The sequence below is a fragment of the Accipiter gentilis genome, chromosome 15 (genome assembly GCF_929443795.1).
Source record: "Accipiter gentilis chromosome 15, bAccGen1.1, whole genome shotgun sequence".
In the NCBI taxonomy this organism is placed as follows: Eukaryota; Metazoa; Chordata; class Aves; order Accipitriformes; family Accipitridae; genus Astur; species Astur gentilis.
The window spans coordinates 5,067,629-5,080,149 of NC_064894.1; the positions used below are offsets into that span (position 1 = coordinate 5,067,629).

At 43.4% G+C, this 12,521-nt stretch overlaps 1 long non-coding RNA gene across 1 annotated transcript; it reads right to left on the reverse strand.

Annotated features, from left to right (window-relative positions):
* Nucleotides 1-1,213: 1,213 nt before the first annotated feature.
* Nucleotides 1,214-7,737, reverse strand: LOC126046165 (uncharacterized). Its single transcript, XR_007508241.1, has 2 exons — nt 4,809-7,737; nt 1,214-3,365 (listed from the first exon to the last, which is right to left on the reverse strand). It is a non-coding gene; the product is annotated as an uncharacterized LOC126046165 (long non-coding RNA).
* Between the last annotated feature and the right edge of the window lie 4,784 nt (nt 7,738-12,521).

The window sequence follows — 12,521 nt, forward strand, 5'->3', positions numbered from 1 at the left end:
GGTGGTAACCAGATGGTTTCGGCTCTTCCCAAAACTCCGGAGAGTTTGGGGATAAATCCAACGTGACATTCAAGGACGGATTTGGCAGGGGCAGTGGCAGGGTATTTTGTATTTGGCTAGAGCAGGCCTTTTGGACAGAAACACTGCCTGGAGCGAAGACCTGATGAGCTGAAGGCTTAGCACGTTGTTCCAGTGGCTGCTCTCACCCTCGTGATTAAAAACGTGTTCCTCATTTCTAACCAGCGTTGTCAGGCTTCAGTTCACACTCGTGGATTTCTGCCTTTTTTCCCCAAAGACAGTTCTGTGGTGTCTGGTATAGTGACTGCTCCTAAAGATAGGCACTACATTGAGTCATCTCAGTCCTCTTCTTGGTAAACGAAACAAGTTGAGCCTCTTCAGCCTCTCGCCGTAAATTACCTTCCCCGTTCCCTCACACGTTTTTGTGCCTTTTTTTTCTGCTGCTGCTGCTGCTTCAATGTTCTAGGGTCCTCTTCAAGCGTAGGTACCAACATTTTAACTGGATGTCAGGATCATCAGTGTAGAGGTGATATCATCTGTATATATTCTTGTTTCCCAGTCCACCCTCTATAAACCGAAAGATGATTGTAACTCAGGTTGCCGCAGCATCACGCTTAGATGCATTGGTATCACTCCCACACGTGACCCTCCTTCAGGTTCATTTGAAGTGTGCGAGCTGCACGCACCGGCACCGAGGACCAAGGGAAGTTACCGGGAATACCCTGGCTGTTGGGCCCCAGTTTGTAACTCTATTTGCAGTTAGATCTCGCCTCGATGCAGCCACAGCTGCGTGGCTGAGCCGTGAGCCTGTCCTACGGCTCGGTCCGCCCATGCCTCTGCCTCCCCCCACCATCACCTGCCTTGGCCAAGACACTTCTCCTCCTCCTCTGCTCTTCATGGAGATCAGTGAAGCCCATTCAGACTTTCCAACACCCTTTAGTCAACATCATGCCAGCCGCTGCCCTATTCAGGACCCAGCTACTCCCACTCAGTCCAAGATCAAACCTGGCGGTCCCAGCCAACACCCCCACCCCAACATTCAGCCCAACACCCCCTGCCTCTATTTTAGCCCCAGTACTGGAGCGGGGGTCCCCGTTCCACAATAATGGTTGGGACAACAGGATGATCAAACACAAATTGGTCAATCTTGCCCACTCTTCCAGCATTGAAAATGGTCGTTTACCTTACCAAAGGATTTAAGAAAAGTGACATTTATTTACCAGTCTTTACCCTGACATTTCTTCCCAGCTTATGGAAAATCAAAGCTTTAGAAACCTCCAGTGCAAAAGGTTGCATCTGAGTCTTCATTTTAACAGCCATCAATGGACCTGTTCCTATACCATTTACATACACTTTTGACCTCTGATACATAGTGAAACGATGTTACATAGTTTAAATACCTCTTCTCTAGTATATCTTTTAGAATACGAAATATTATAATTTCATTTGATGCTGGTTAGTTCTTTTTTAATGAGAAAGAGAGTATGAGTGTTCCCTATTTGCCTCCATGCTATTCACAGTTTTATAGACCTCTGTCACTTCAATACCTATTGTTTTTCTTCCAAGATGCAAGGGCCTATCCTATTCAGCCTTTCCTAGCATGAAAGCCATTGTGTTCCTCTCATCATCCTTGTGACCTTTTCCTGTAGGTTTTTGAGGTCTAGTGGAACTTTTTTGAAATGTGATATCTAGGAATGCACATAGTATACAGGAGGGTTCAGCCTCATTCTTGCCAGTGGACAGTGTTTTAATATGGAATAAAAAAATCCCCATCAGGAAGGCACAAGAAAGGTTATAAGAGGGTAAGCAGTAAGGCTGGATGCTAGAGCTGCACTTGGGGGAACGCAGTCCTTGATAAAACTCATGCTTATGTCTCACATTTTTGGAGAGTTCCTTCTTTTTTGGCCTTATCTGGACGAAGAGCAGATTTGTTTCCTGCTTCCACAATACCTCCTCCCACGCTGCTGGCACAGATTGAAGGAACTGACTTCAGAAATTCTGATGTCTGGAACCCATTTGACTTGACTGCCTGCTGACTACCTTCTTCCATTGACCAACATCAACTGGTCCCAGTGTAGACCAGCCCTGCTTCCCCTCCCCTGCTACAGCTTTTGTCAATACTCCTTCACGACTGCACTTATACTAGAGACAGCAGAGCCTCAAAAGCATGCCTTGTGCACGCATCAAAAATCAGGTGAAGATTTTGATGTTATTTAGTTTGCATGGCAATTAATCCCACAAACTGAAGATCTTCCTGCAAGAAATCTCTGTCTCTTGTGCAAATAACTGCACCTTATTATAGAAAGCTCAGCTCTACCTGAAGGGCGAAGCTGTCAGCCAAATGTCATCACAGAGCTTTAGGAGGATTTTTAAAGGATCTGGATCTCAGACCACTGACAAGAACTGGGAGTCAAATTAATAGACTTGGTATTGCTGTGGGAAGCCAGTGCCAAGAGCAGAAGTCTGCTTTGACTGACTTACAGCAGTCCCTGCTGCTGAGGTGAGGTGATGGAGTTCCCTGAAGTACTGGGTTGTATTTTTGGACTAGGTCTAGCACAATGCTCGCACGAAGTGACAGAAATGAGGCTGGCGGGAGCCTAATTCACTGGTGGTGGATTGCCAGGGTGGTGCAGGTTTTCCTAGCCAACCAGAACCGTTGTAAGGCGTTATTCACTGCTATAAAGGAGTTTATTACCAGCAGGTAGGCTAGAAGAACTCTCAGATTAGAAACTAAATTGACTGATTGTTAGTACAGCACTTTAAAAAAGGGCAAGTGGCACCAACAATGCAAGCCTTCAAAATGTTTCAAGTACCCAGACAAATAATACCCGTTTTAGCTGGAGTCAGCTCTCATGCAATTGGTTTTCATCCTTTAGCTTGCCATTGGGCAGTGCCTAGTTTCTAAGTGAGTTTGCTCAGGAAAGGAAGATTAAACAGTTCTTGCGTAGATCAACATCCAGCAAGAATCGCTAGTTAGACAGCGATGGGGCATCCGCTTTGTGCCTACTGAGAACTGGCTGCACCGTCGTGCAGCTGAACAAGGAGCAGAGTTCCTCCCCTGAAAGAGTCACCTGCTATTTTTGTCATCAGTTACTCGCAACCGTCTCTTAGCTGCCCAGAAGGACACGGGTTGGACCTTCTGAGATCAGAATACTCTAAGCTTTGGATGTGGTGGGGCAGATCTGTGTGGATTTTTCCTGTGAACAATGTCTTCTTTCACTGTTGCAGCGTATTGCTGGTTCTGGTTGTGAACTGGAGGCAGTCAGGATTCACGAAGAGGCTCTGGCACCTTACATAGCTTCTTAGGGTGGTATTTGAGAGCTTGAACGGATCCCCACAAGACATACCTTAATGAAAAACATTAAAGAATTAATTTCAGTTATCTCACAGTTGTAACTGGTAGTCATTTTTGAGAAGGTGGTAAACTTTTGGCACTTGAGTTCACCAAAGTATTCCAGTACAACGGAAGATGACTAAGTGCTAAAACCAGCAGGACCTGTTTCTATGAAATAGTCTGACTTACCCATAACACAGGCGAGAGGCGTTCTTACCCTACCCATTTTTGAAGAACAATAGAAGATGTAGGTAACTGCAAACCTCCATACATCGAATACAGACTTTCATAAGGCTTATAAAAAGAAATAAGCATTTTATGTCTGGTTATATACATGTATATACATTTTAAACAGCATGGATTAGTAAAGAAAATTTTTTTTTTTCTTTCATGAGGACATGGTTTTATAAGGACTTCAAAATAGAAACCACATCACTTTCTGGAAGCTAACGCTGCATGTATATCAGGGTGATAATTGTAAATTTTTATTAAAAATTAAATACGAGGTAATTGTAATACTTCATCATTATCTTGGGAGGATGTTTTGAATAGAATACCAGAGAGGTCCATTAACAACTCTGGAGAGTCTTACCAACCTAATATTAAGGTGATATAAAGCTGGGAGGGATTATGCATCCTTAGAGGATATGAGTAGACTACAAAACCACTTTGATAAATGGCAGAAGATGGCAAAATAAATAACATTGGTAAAATGAAATTTAGTCAAGGTAATGTAAAATGATTCATATCAGATACTTAGACATACAAAGGTAGATTTTAGAAATGCAGAAAGGCAGCAATACAACAGAAATATCTGGAGTTACTGTATTATTAACATACATTCAGACAAGGCTCCGAATATATTTGGACACCAACATATATTTGGGCAAGTGTCCAAAGCCAGACAGGAATGACAATGTTTTGTATGCCATAGCCGTAGCTGACTGGTATTTTAATGTGGTTTGTTACCGCATTATGTTGGCTTATTTTTGAAAGGAACCGGGCATTCTCAATGAATATCTGCCTATGGTGAATTTTAGTTCTCTTCTTTAGTTCAGTAATACCTCAGATTGCTAAATGCCAAGCCTGATGTAGTATCTATAGGAGGTGAACCTAATTTATACAGTTCTCCATAATTTTCCTCTAGTGAATGTCATTGGAAATGATTAACTAACTGGAAACTCAGAAGTCAGGTTGTATATTTGTGTAAATTTGTTTCTATTGAAACCTGAAATTAATCTGCAGCAAAGACTTCACATAGATCATACTAGACATTACAGATCAGCGTATTAAGCTCACGAAAGCAAGTGGAAGTTCTTCCATTTTTCACTGGGTTGTGATTACAACCCTGAAGACCTTAACTAAAGCCCTGTTTATTGCACTGTCTCGTACTAGGGCTCTGTAAAAGGTCACAGCCAAGGTAAGCACAGAACAAATTAATAAAAGAGTGTATTACCTTCAGATGGTCTGTCTAGGTGGTCAGAGAAGTAGTCTCAGTCTAGTCCTTAAGCCTCTAAGACTCTGCTCAGTTTCTTCCCAGAATGGCCGTTCAAACGTGGCACAAGAGTGCAGCCAGCTGCTTGAGAGGAAATTAATGCAATTGTAAGAAGCAACACGGCCTAAATGAGCTGCTGTGCAGCAACCCCTGATTTATAGCTAGGGTCCTACATTACCCTTGCGATGGACTGAAACCAGCTGCTTGGGTTAGCACGCTCAGCTTTCCTGCAGCAGGGCTTGACTAGGGTGCATCAGCAGGTCAGCTGCCTGACACCGCTGATAAGAAATGACATTTACTCGCCAGAAATTCACGCAGGGTTAGGTGATACCATTAAGTTCTGCTGAAGGGCTCCTGGACTGCATCAGGCAAGCTAGTTAATTTTGGCAGTGGAACCTGGAAAGAGGTTCTTCTTCCTGAAAGACAACCCGAGAACGTGATTCAGAAGCCCAAATGTAGGCGTCTAAGTGCCCTTGGAGATCCCTTAGCGTATACCTCTTCTGCTGCAGAAGGGCACTGGTGCTCCGTAGGCTCAGTACGTCCTCGGTATAGCTGCCAGCCCCACGCAGTCATCTTGGCTACTCTAGGACATCTCAAAGGGAACGATACTCCTTGTAGGTGTATGCTTATCGCATACGAGCGTAGGCCAACTACGCCTATATGTGACCGGTTGGTTGGCGGAATCACTCTGAGAGCTGCCTGGACTGCACTGACCAGAGCTCCAGTTATCTAATGGGCGCTTACAGCCCTAGGTAGCTTGTAGGCACACATCTATGCGTAAACAACTATATTTAGGTGTTTTACTACATACTCGATCCTACTGCCCCTAATCTCCCTGAGCACCCATATTTCTGTGGGGAAGGCGTACTACAGACTGTCTTTGCCACTGGATGTGTAAATGGACATTTCTGATCTGACAGCACACAGTATCTCCTGTCTTGACTTCCAGAATTCCTAAACCAGGCACTTTCTACCTGTGCCAGATGTAGGACTTGACTTATCAGTGTACTCAGAGTAGGCCTAAACCCCCCAAAACTGTGTGGTTGTGTTCTCCGGGACATTAACCAGAGACACAGACTGACATACTTCTTGAGCCTGAGCAGGCTTCTTATTTAGGGGATTTATATGCCCTGAGGCATTTAACGTGTAGATGCCTGGGCCTGAGATAATCACACAACACTCCTTGTGTAGTCAATGGAGAAAAACGGGCATCTCCAGAGGATGATCCATACCATCGTAAGACAGGCATTTTAAATATGTAAGCTAAATCACTGAAAAGCTCTCAATAGAGCAAGCGAGATGGTAAGTTTAAGAGATGAAATTCTGCTTCTAGTGACACTGGAGAGCTAACAAGGTGTAGGGAAGATCTTTTTCTGAGATGGAGAATCTGAGTTATGCATTAACAAATAATGGTAACAAATGTTCACTTTAGGAATCTGATGCAGTGACCAAAATTATCTGAACACAGTGAGCATGTGCAATATTCCAAAATTAGCCTGTTTCATTCTGTAATACGCCGTGTTACAGCGTGAAGCCACCTGGCAGCTGGAGTGCAGGCAGCCTTTGATGTGCTCAGGAAAGACATCTCTATTCTTTCACATCGGTGTTTGACCAGGCTGAATGAACCAGTGGCATCCAAATGGGCTCAATTCCGTCCTGAATAAAGAGACAAGCGAATAAGCACATCACTCTCCTTTTGCACGTGGCAAAGTGGGCCAGCAAAATATTGGTGGTAATGTGCTAAAATACAATGAGTGCTTTGTCCTCCATCAGTACATCATATCCAGGAGTTTGCTTGCAGCTGGATTTGGGAGGAATCAATTTGTCAAAAAAAAAAAACCCCAAAAAACAACTAGGTGAGCTGGGAAATTTCAGGATTTGGGGATTAACAAGTGAGTGCAAATTACATGTGTTAATCAATGGCATTGCTAAAAAACACTAAAAGCAAAACTAAAAACCCCCACATTGTCACCATAATTACAGATAAAATCAGAATTAACAGTGCATAAAGCTGCTAAAATACATTGTCAAACAAAGGTCATTACAAAGCAAACCACAAACCAGGACACAGGCAAAAGAGCACAGCCAAATCCAGACTCAGCAGGCAGAGCAGAGGACAGCCAAAAAAGAAAAGGACTGATCCAGGCCAGGGATGGGAAGCAAGGAGCAGCTTCCTTGCTCAGTAAACGCGGCTTATTGAGAAGACAGGAGGAGCCTTACCAAGAGGGTAAGAGCAACTAAACAGTATACTTGCTTCATCGTTGTCATAACCTAAAAAAATCCCCATACTCATCCTACAACAGAAATATATGGCTAACAAACCAGAGGCAATTTTTTATTCTTGAAATTGATGTTAAAAAAGGACAAAAACCAATTGGTTTTTTGTAAGAACATTAAAGCAACAGCATTTCCTGACTTGCGGTGCTTTGTGGTGGTGTTTCTTTGTAGTGGGAGCTACGAGTCAAGATCAGGAGATAATGTTAACATTGTAAGGAATGCAGGAGAAAAAAACACCATGATGCATGTTTGTGCTCATTAAATGAATTCTTCAAAGGAATCAGGATGAAAACAAAGTAAAGATTGCCAGCCATGCATGAGTAACAATATTGAATGTTCTGGATGTTTTTTAACAGAGCTGGCTGAAACCCTGACACAAGCAGTTCACCCTCATGCAGGTGTTCGCAGTTTCTAGACTGCAATGATCATCAACCTGTTCTGCTCCACATGAAAACAAGGATTAATTTTTGCATTACATTTCTACAAAATTTGTCACCCTCTAACACCACTCATAGCTCTCCTTAAGCAGGAAAATACTTGACAGGTCTGAGGGCCTGCCAGAGCGAAAAATAAAGCATCCACTAAGTGGTAGTGTAAGCATCATGTTAAGGCTAAAAAGATAGAAAAGCAACAGCCCTTTTCAGCACCATCGGTTTGAGCAGACACAGTGGTGGGACATGTATCTAACTTGTAACTGCTTCCGTGTGTTCTTTCATTTACATTACAAAGGAATGGTTTTGGCAGAAAGTCGGTGTAAGCAGCATTCATTATTCCTTTAAGGGCCTTGATAATTCAGTATGTTAATATGCTGCAGGCTACCAATGCCGTCAACCATCCACCAAGATATAAATTAAACATTGTTCCAGCATCACTATTTCTCTGCGCAGTCCTGAGATTAAACGGGATTGGAGCTCAGATCATGGGGTGAAAAGTTGTGATGGTTGATACTTCTGTGAGACAATTCGGGCCAGGCAGAAAACACCGGGAACTGAATAAAACTTGTGAAAGAAGCCATCATTAGCACACTGGGTCAGAAAATAACAGAAAACGAGACAAGTAATTCAATATGACAAAAAACTCCCCCCAACGCTCAAGAGGAATCCTCAAGTACATCTCTGAAGTCTGGCTCAGGTACAGAAAGGAGGAGTGGGCTTCTTACGCAGCTTTGGGCATCTACAGCATGGGTGTCTCTAAATCATCGCTCAGAGTCCCCTTATGGTCAGTGGAGAAAAACTGGGGCTTTTGGGTCATCAATCATTTAATCCTAACATAGACGTTTAAACTAGGCCTGATGAAGTGCCTCTTTCTTTGTCTTTTTTATAAAGGGAGAACAACTGACTTACCTACAGGTAGACATCTCCACTGAAGATACCTAAACTTACCCAAGAAGAGATCCATCTTCACTACCTAGACACATCTTAATATACCAGGCTAAGCTTGTTCTGCTTGGCCATCTGGTGAATGACTGACAAACTCAGCGGGTTTAAAGGACTCTGGCAAAGCTCGGTCCTGCCAGGACGGCAGCTCCGCACTGCAGCGGTGTCGCACAGAACTCACAGCGCAACCCTCAGCACCCAACTTTGCTGCAGTGAAGTAGCTGGCGAGCCTCCACAGACTTGCTCTATGGGGAATGAAGAAAGAGGGAGACTGCCATAGCAAGAGATTCAGAACTCTAATCGGACTTTGGTGCTTTAAGCCTGCATCTATATTAGCGTTTTAGTCTGGATCACGAAAGCTTTTAAAGCCAAGTTCCCAAGCCTTCCACCTAGTGGGCTTTGGTTCACATGATTCACTCACGCAGTCTCGGAGAACATGAACTTTATTTTTTTTAGATCAAGTAAACCAGAAGATGAAGTCCAAGACTATACCAAATATGCTCCAGATGCAATGGGCATTCAGTTCATGGGACCAGATTAGGACTATTCTGACAAAAGAAAAAAAAAAAAAATCCCTAACATTTTTATAGCGTGTGTGTCAGCACTGACTGTTTTGCTCTTCAGGTGTGCCATTTGTTTGCACTGCCCGCTAAGGTAACGTAAAGTGAATAGGGCCCTGGAAGAGTCCCTTGCTCCAAGCACTGCTCATCAACGGCCCATTGGTGTATAATTACCAACACTGCTTTAGCCACAAATCCAAAACACAGCACTCCATCCCAGCCAGACCACTACACCTTGGAGCTAATGCTCTAAGCGACCATTACAAGAACTGCTTCCTAAGACATTATCTATGAGCGCCTTCATTGCTTCACAAGCTTTACGGTCTTCCTCATGCAATGTATTTGCATACTTTCAGAGAAGTTACAAAACTCTCTATCCTTCCTGTAAACAAATGGACACTTTGATTCTCGGGAAGAAAAAAACTACATGCTTTGCATGCTTTGTTCCTTAATAATGCAGATTAAAAAAAAAAAAAGAAGAAAAAAAAAAAGATTTGGCATGTTTCCATAGTTACTTCTTTTTAAGACTAGTAAACTGTTTCAACCCTTCATAGTTTAATCTGAGTATGTGGTTGAAATTGACTTTTCCTGAGAAGGCTACACTGAGTTAAATTCTACCAAAGCTGCTACCAAAGGATCAAAATAATCTTTTTACTTTAAAAAAATCAACAAAACAACCCTTATGAAGTATATTGGAACAAGGATATCTCACTAGCTGTTTGCTGTGTAAAATAGGTGTATTAAGGAAAAAATATCTGTAGAATGACTTTAACTCTACACCTATAAAATTCAAACTTTGTGGCACCGATTTGCCGAGATAGCATAAAAACACCAGAAAGGCTAAACATAATGTTCTGCAAGGAACCACAACACACTCATTTTTGCACACTAAATACAAAACTAAAGGGACACAATTCAATACGTCTCGATAGCTAATGTTTTTTTAAAACCAGAAATTTAAAATCAATCCTTGGGATCTTTGTTCAAAAGTATTCCTACTTTCACTCAAATAAAATCAGGTAATAAAACAATTACAGCTTCTCTGCAAGGCAACAAAATAACACAGACAATTCTGGTCCTCTGTGGGTATCTCTGTGTGTAACACAGTCTCACACATTGACGTAATACTGCTTCTTCATTCTCTAACCCTTCCCATTCATTTGCAAAGGAGGTGTAAACTAAAATAACCAAGAATTCTTCTATCGAAAGCATTTACTTCCTCCTGGAATGGAGACAGGTAGCAAAGTTAAATGATATAACAATTTAGAGAAAATCATACAGCTTCAGCTGGGAACAAAAAGTTACATCCTTCCTTATGCCTACCTTTCGTAACAGCAGCATCACTCCCGTTCTACTTGTAAATGAACCTCTTATCGCTTGTGTTAAACCAACATCCAGTGGTTCCCATCAAGGATGCTCCTGTACAAAGCCACAGCAAGCTACGTCCCTGGCCTTGAGTAAATCACTTGAGATCTCAGTTCATGTAAGCACTGCTGCGAAAGTCATAGAGCGTATGGCAGTACAGCGGCGCTCTGCACCTGCAAAACCAGCTCTAAATTAAGACAAAACGCAACCGAGGGATGTGAAAAATGGAACACGGAGAGCGTGGGAGGCTGAACGAGATGGCTAACAACGAGAAAATGGCGTACCTTCGCTTTGGTGGGCTGCAAGCAGAAGGCGCAGGACTCGGGGATGGATCACTCGGTTTCTTGGCCCCTGGGTTTACCTCAGGTTCCTACCAGGCATCAGCAAAAGTCTGTGGGACGCCGTCGCCCGGCTTGTGCAACGCTATTGCCCTACACCCCCTGACGTGGACGTCAGCACCAGATTCCTGCCCTGAGGGCACGGACCAGAGGGTCTGGCAGCAGAGCCGACCCCTGCTTCCCCACCTGCAGGTGGGTTTGCTTGCTGCCAAGGTAGAAGGTTTGCACCCAGGCTGACACCAGCACAGGCTACAGAAATGCCCACACCGCTGTCCCCCGGTGGGTAGCTCCTGCTGTACCCACTCCCCGCAAAGCTGAGCCACCGGCTACAAAGCGCAAAGACAGCGTTCAGTTGATGTGGCACGCGTGACGAGGCATCCAAAACAAGAATACAGCATTGTCAAGGTAGTGGGGTAAATCCCACAGTAACCTAAAGAATTTAGCTGAGAACATGCTGTGTAGGATCTCTGCCTACTTGGCCCAGCTAGTGAAAATCGGCTTTCTCCCACTCCCATATCGAATTCTTTGACCCTAGTGTGATGTTAACTCTGCAAATATCTACGCTGAGCATTCCTCCAACGCCAGGCAAGAGCTAGTTGTGAAGCCATTCTTTCAGCTGCTGCTCTTATACCAACACTTGAGGTTATCCGAATGAAGATGTACACCATGTTCACAGGCTCTCGGCAGAATTCTTCAGTGGAGTGTGCGTGGGGGGGTGTGATTCTCAGGTGTCTGGTAACGTCTGAGATGTCCAGGGGAATCAGAGATGCCCAGTATAGCAAGATATGACACAGGGCTTCTGGTAGACTTACACCCTAAAAGCAGCAGCTGTCGGCCAAGCAGGACACCTGAGGACATCTCAGTTGGCAGACACATTTGCATGGACAATTTAAGAGACAGCACAGGATGGGACTCTGGTTGGAAATTTAGATGTTAAGTATTTGTTTACTTCTGTGCTGTGTCTCCAAGCTCCACAACGGTTAGTGGGAAATCTAACCAACATGGTCTACTGTAGTCAATGACAACCTAATCAACACAGCTCAGGAAGCCTAAAATTGATTTGCCTCCTTGCAGAGTAGAGACACGATGGCTAGTTAGCTGATGCTCTCTGCATTCACTGAAATGAGAGTATTCGGCAATAGCAAGGCTGTAGACACCTACACTGTGGGATCAGTCTCAAGCAGGATCTTTCTCACCTAGCCAGGGCATTTTTGACAACTGTGTTCTATAAGACAAAAAAAGCTAAAAGCATCATTGCTTAGTTTATATTTTCACGGCAGTGCATTGGTTTGGTGATGGGTTGTGGCAACTACAGCAGTGAGATATTCACACAAGAACCACATTGCAAATAGGTATCACAAAAAAAAAAAAAAAAAAAAAAGCCTTTCCTTACTTATTAGAAATGTTACAAAATGTTCCTCCTTTTCTTTTATGACAGCACAATGACAGTCCTGTTTATGTCGTATCTCTCCACTGAAATGATCCAAAGTCATAAAGCCTCAAAAAATTCCACTGAACTTAGATAGTTGCTAAGCTAAGACTGGCATCATCCTGACCCGGGCTGACTGTATTCCCCCATGCATCTATATCCATCTGCTATTTTCCTTCTGTTATGCCAAGATTATCCATCATTTGGGGCAAGGGAATGCCTTTTATTTTGTGGCCGTTCAGAACTAAGGAATAGGTGCTACAAGAATACAAATCATCAGTACCACAGTGCCTGTGATGATTTATTCTCCCCTACGAGCTTGCCTCTTC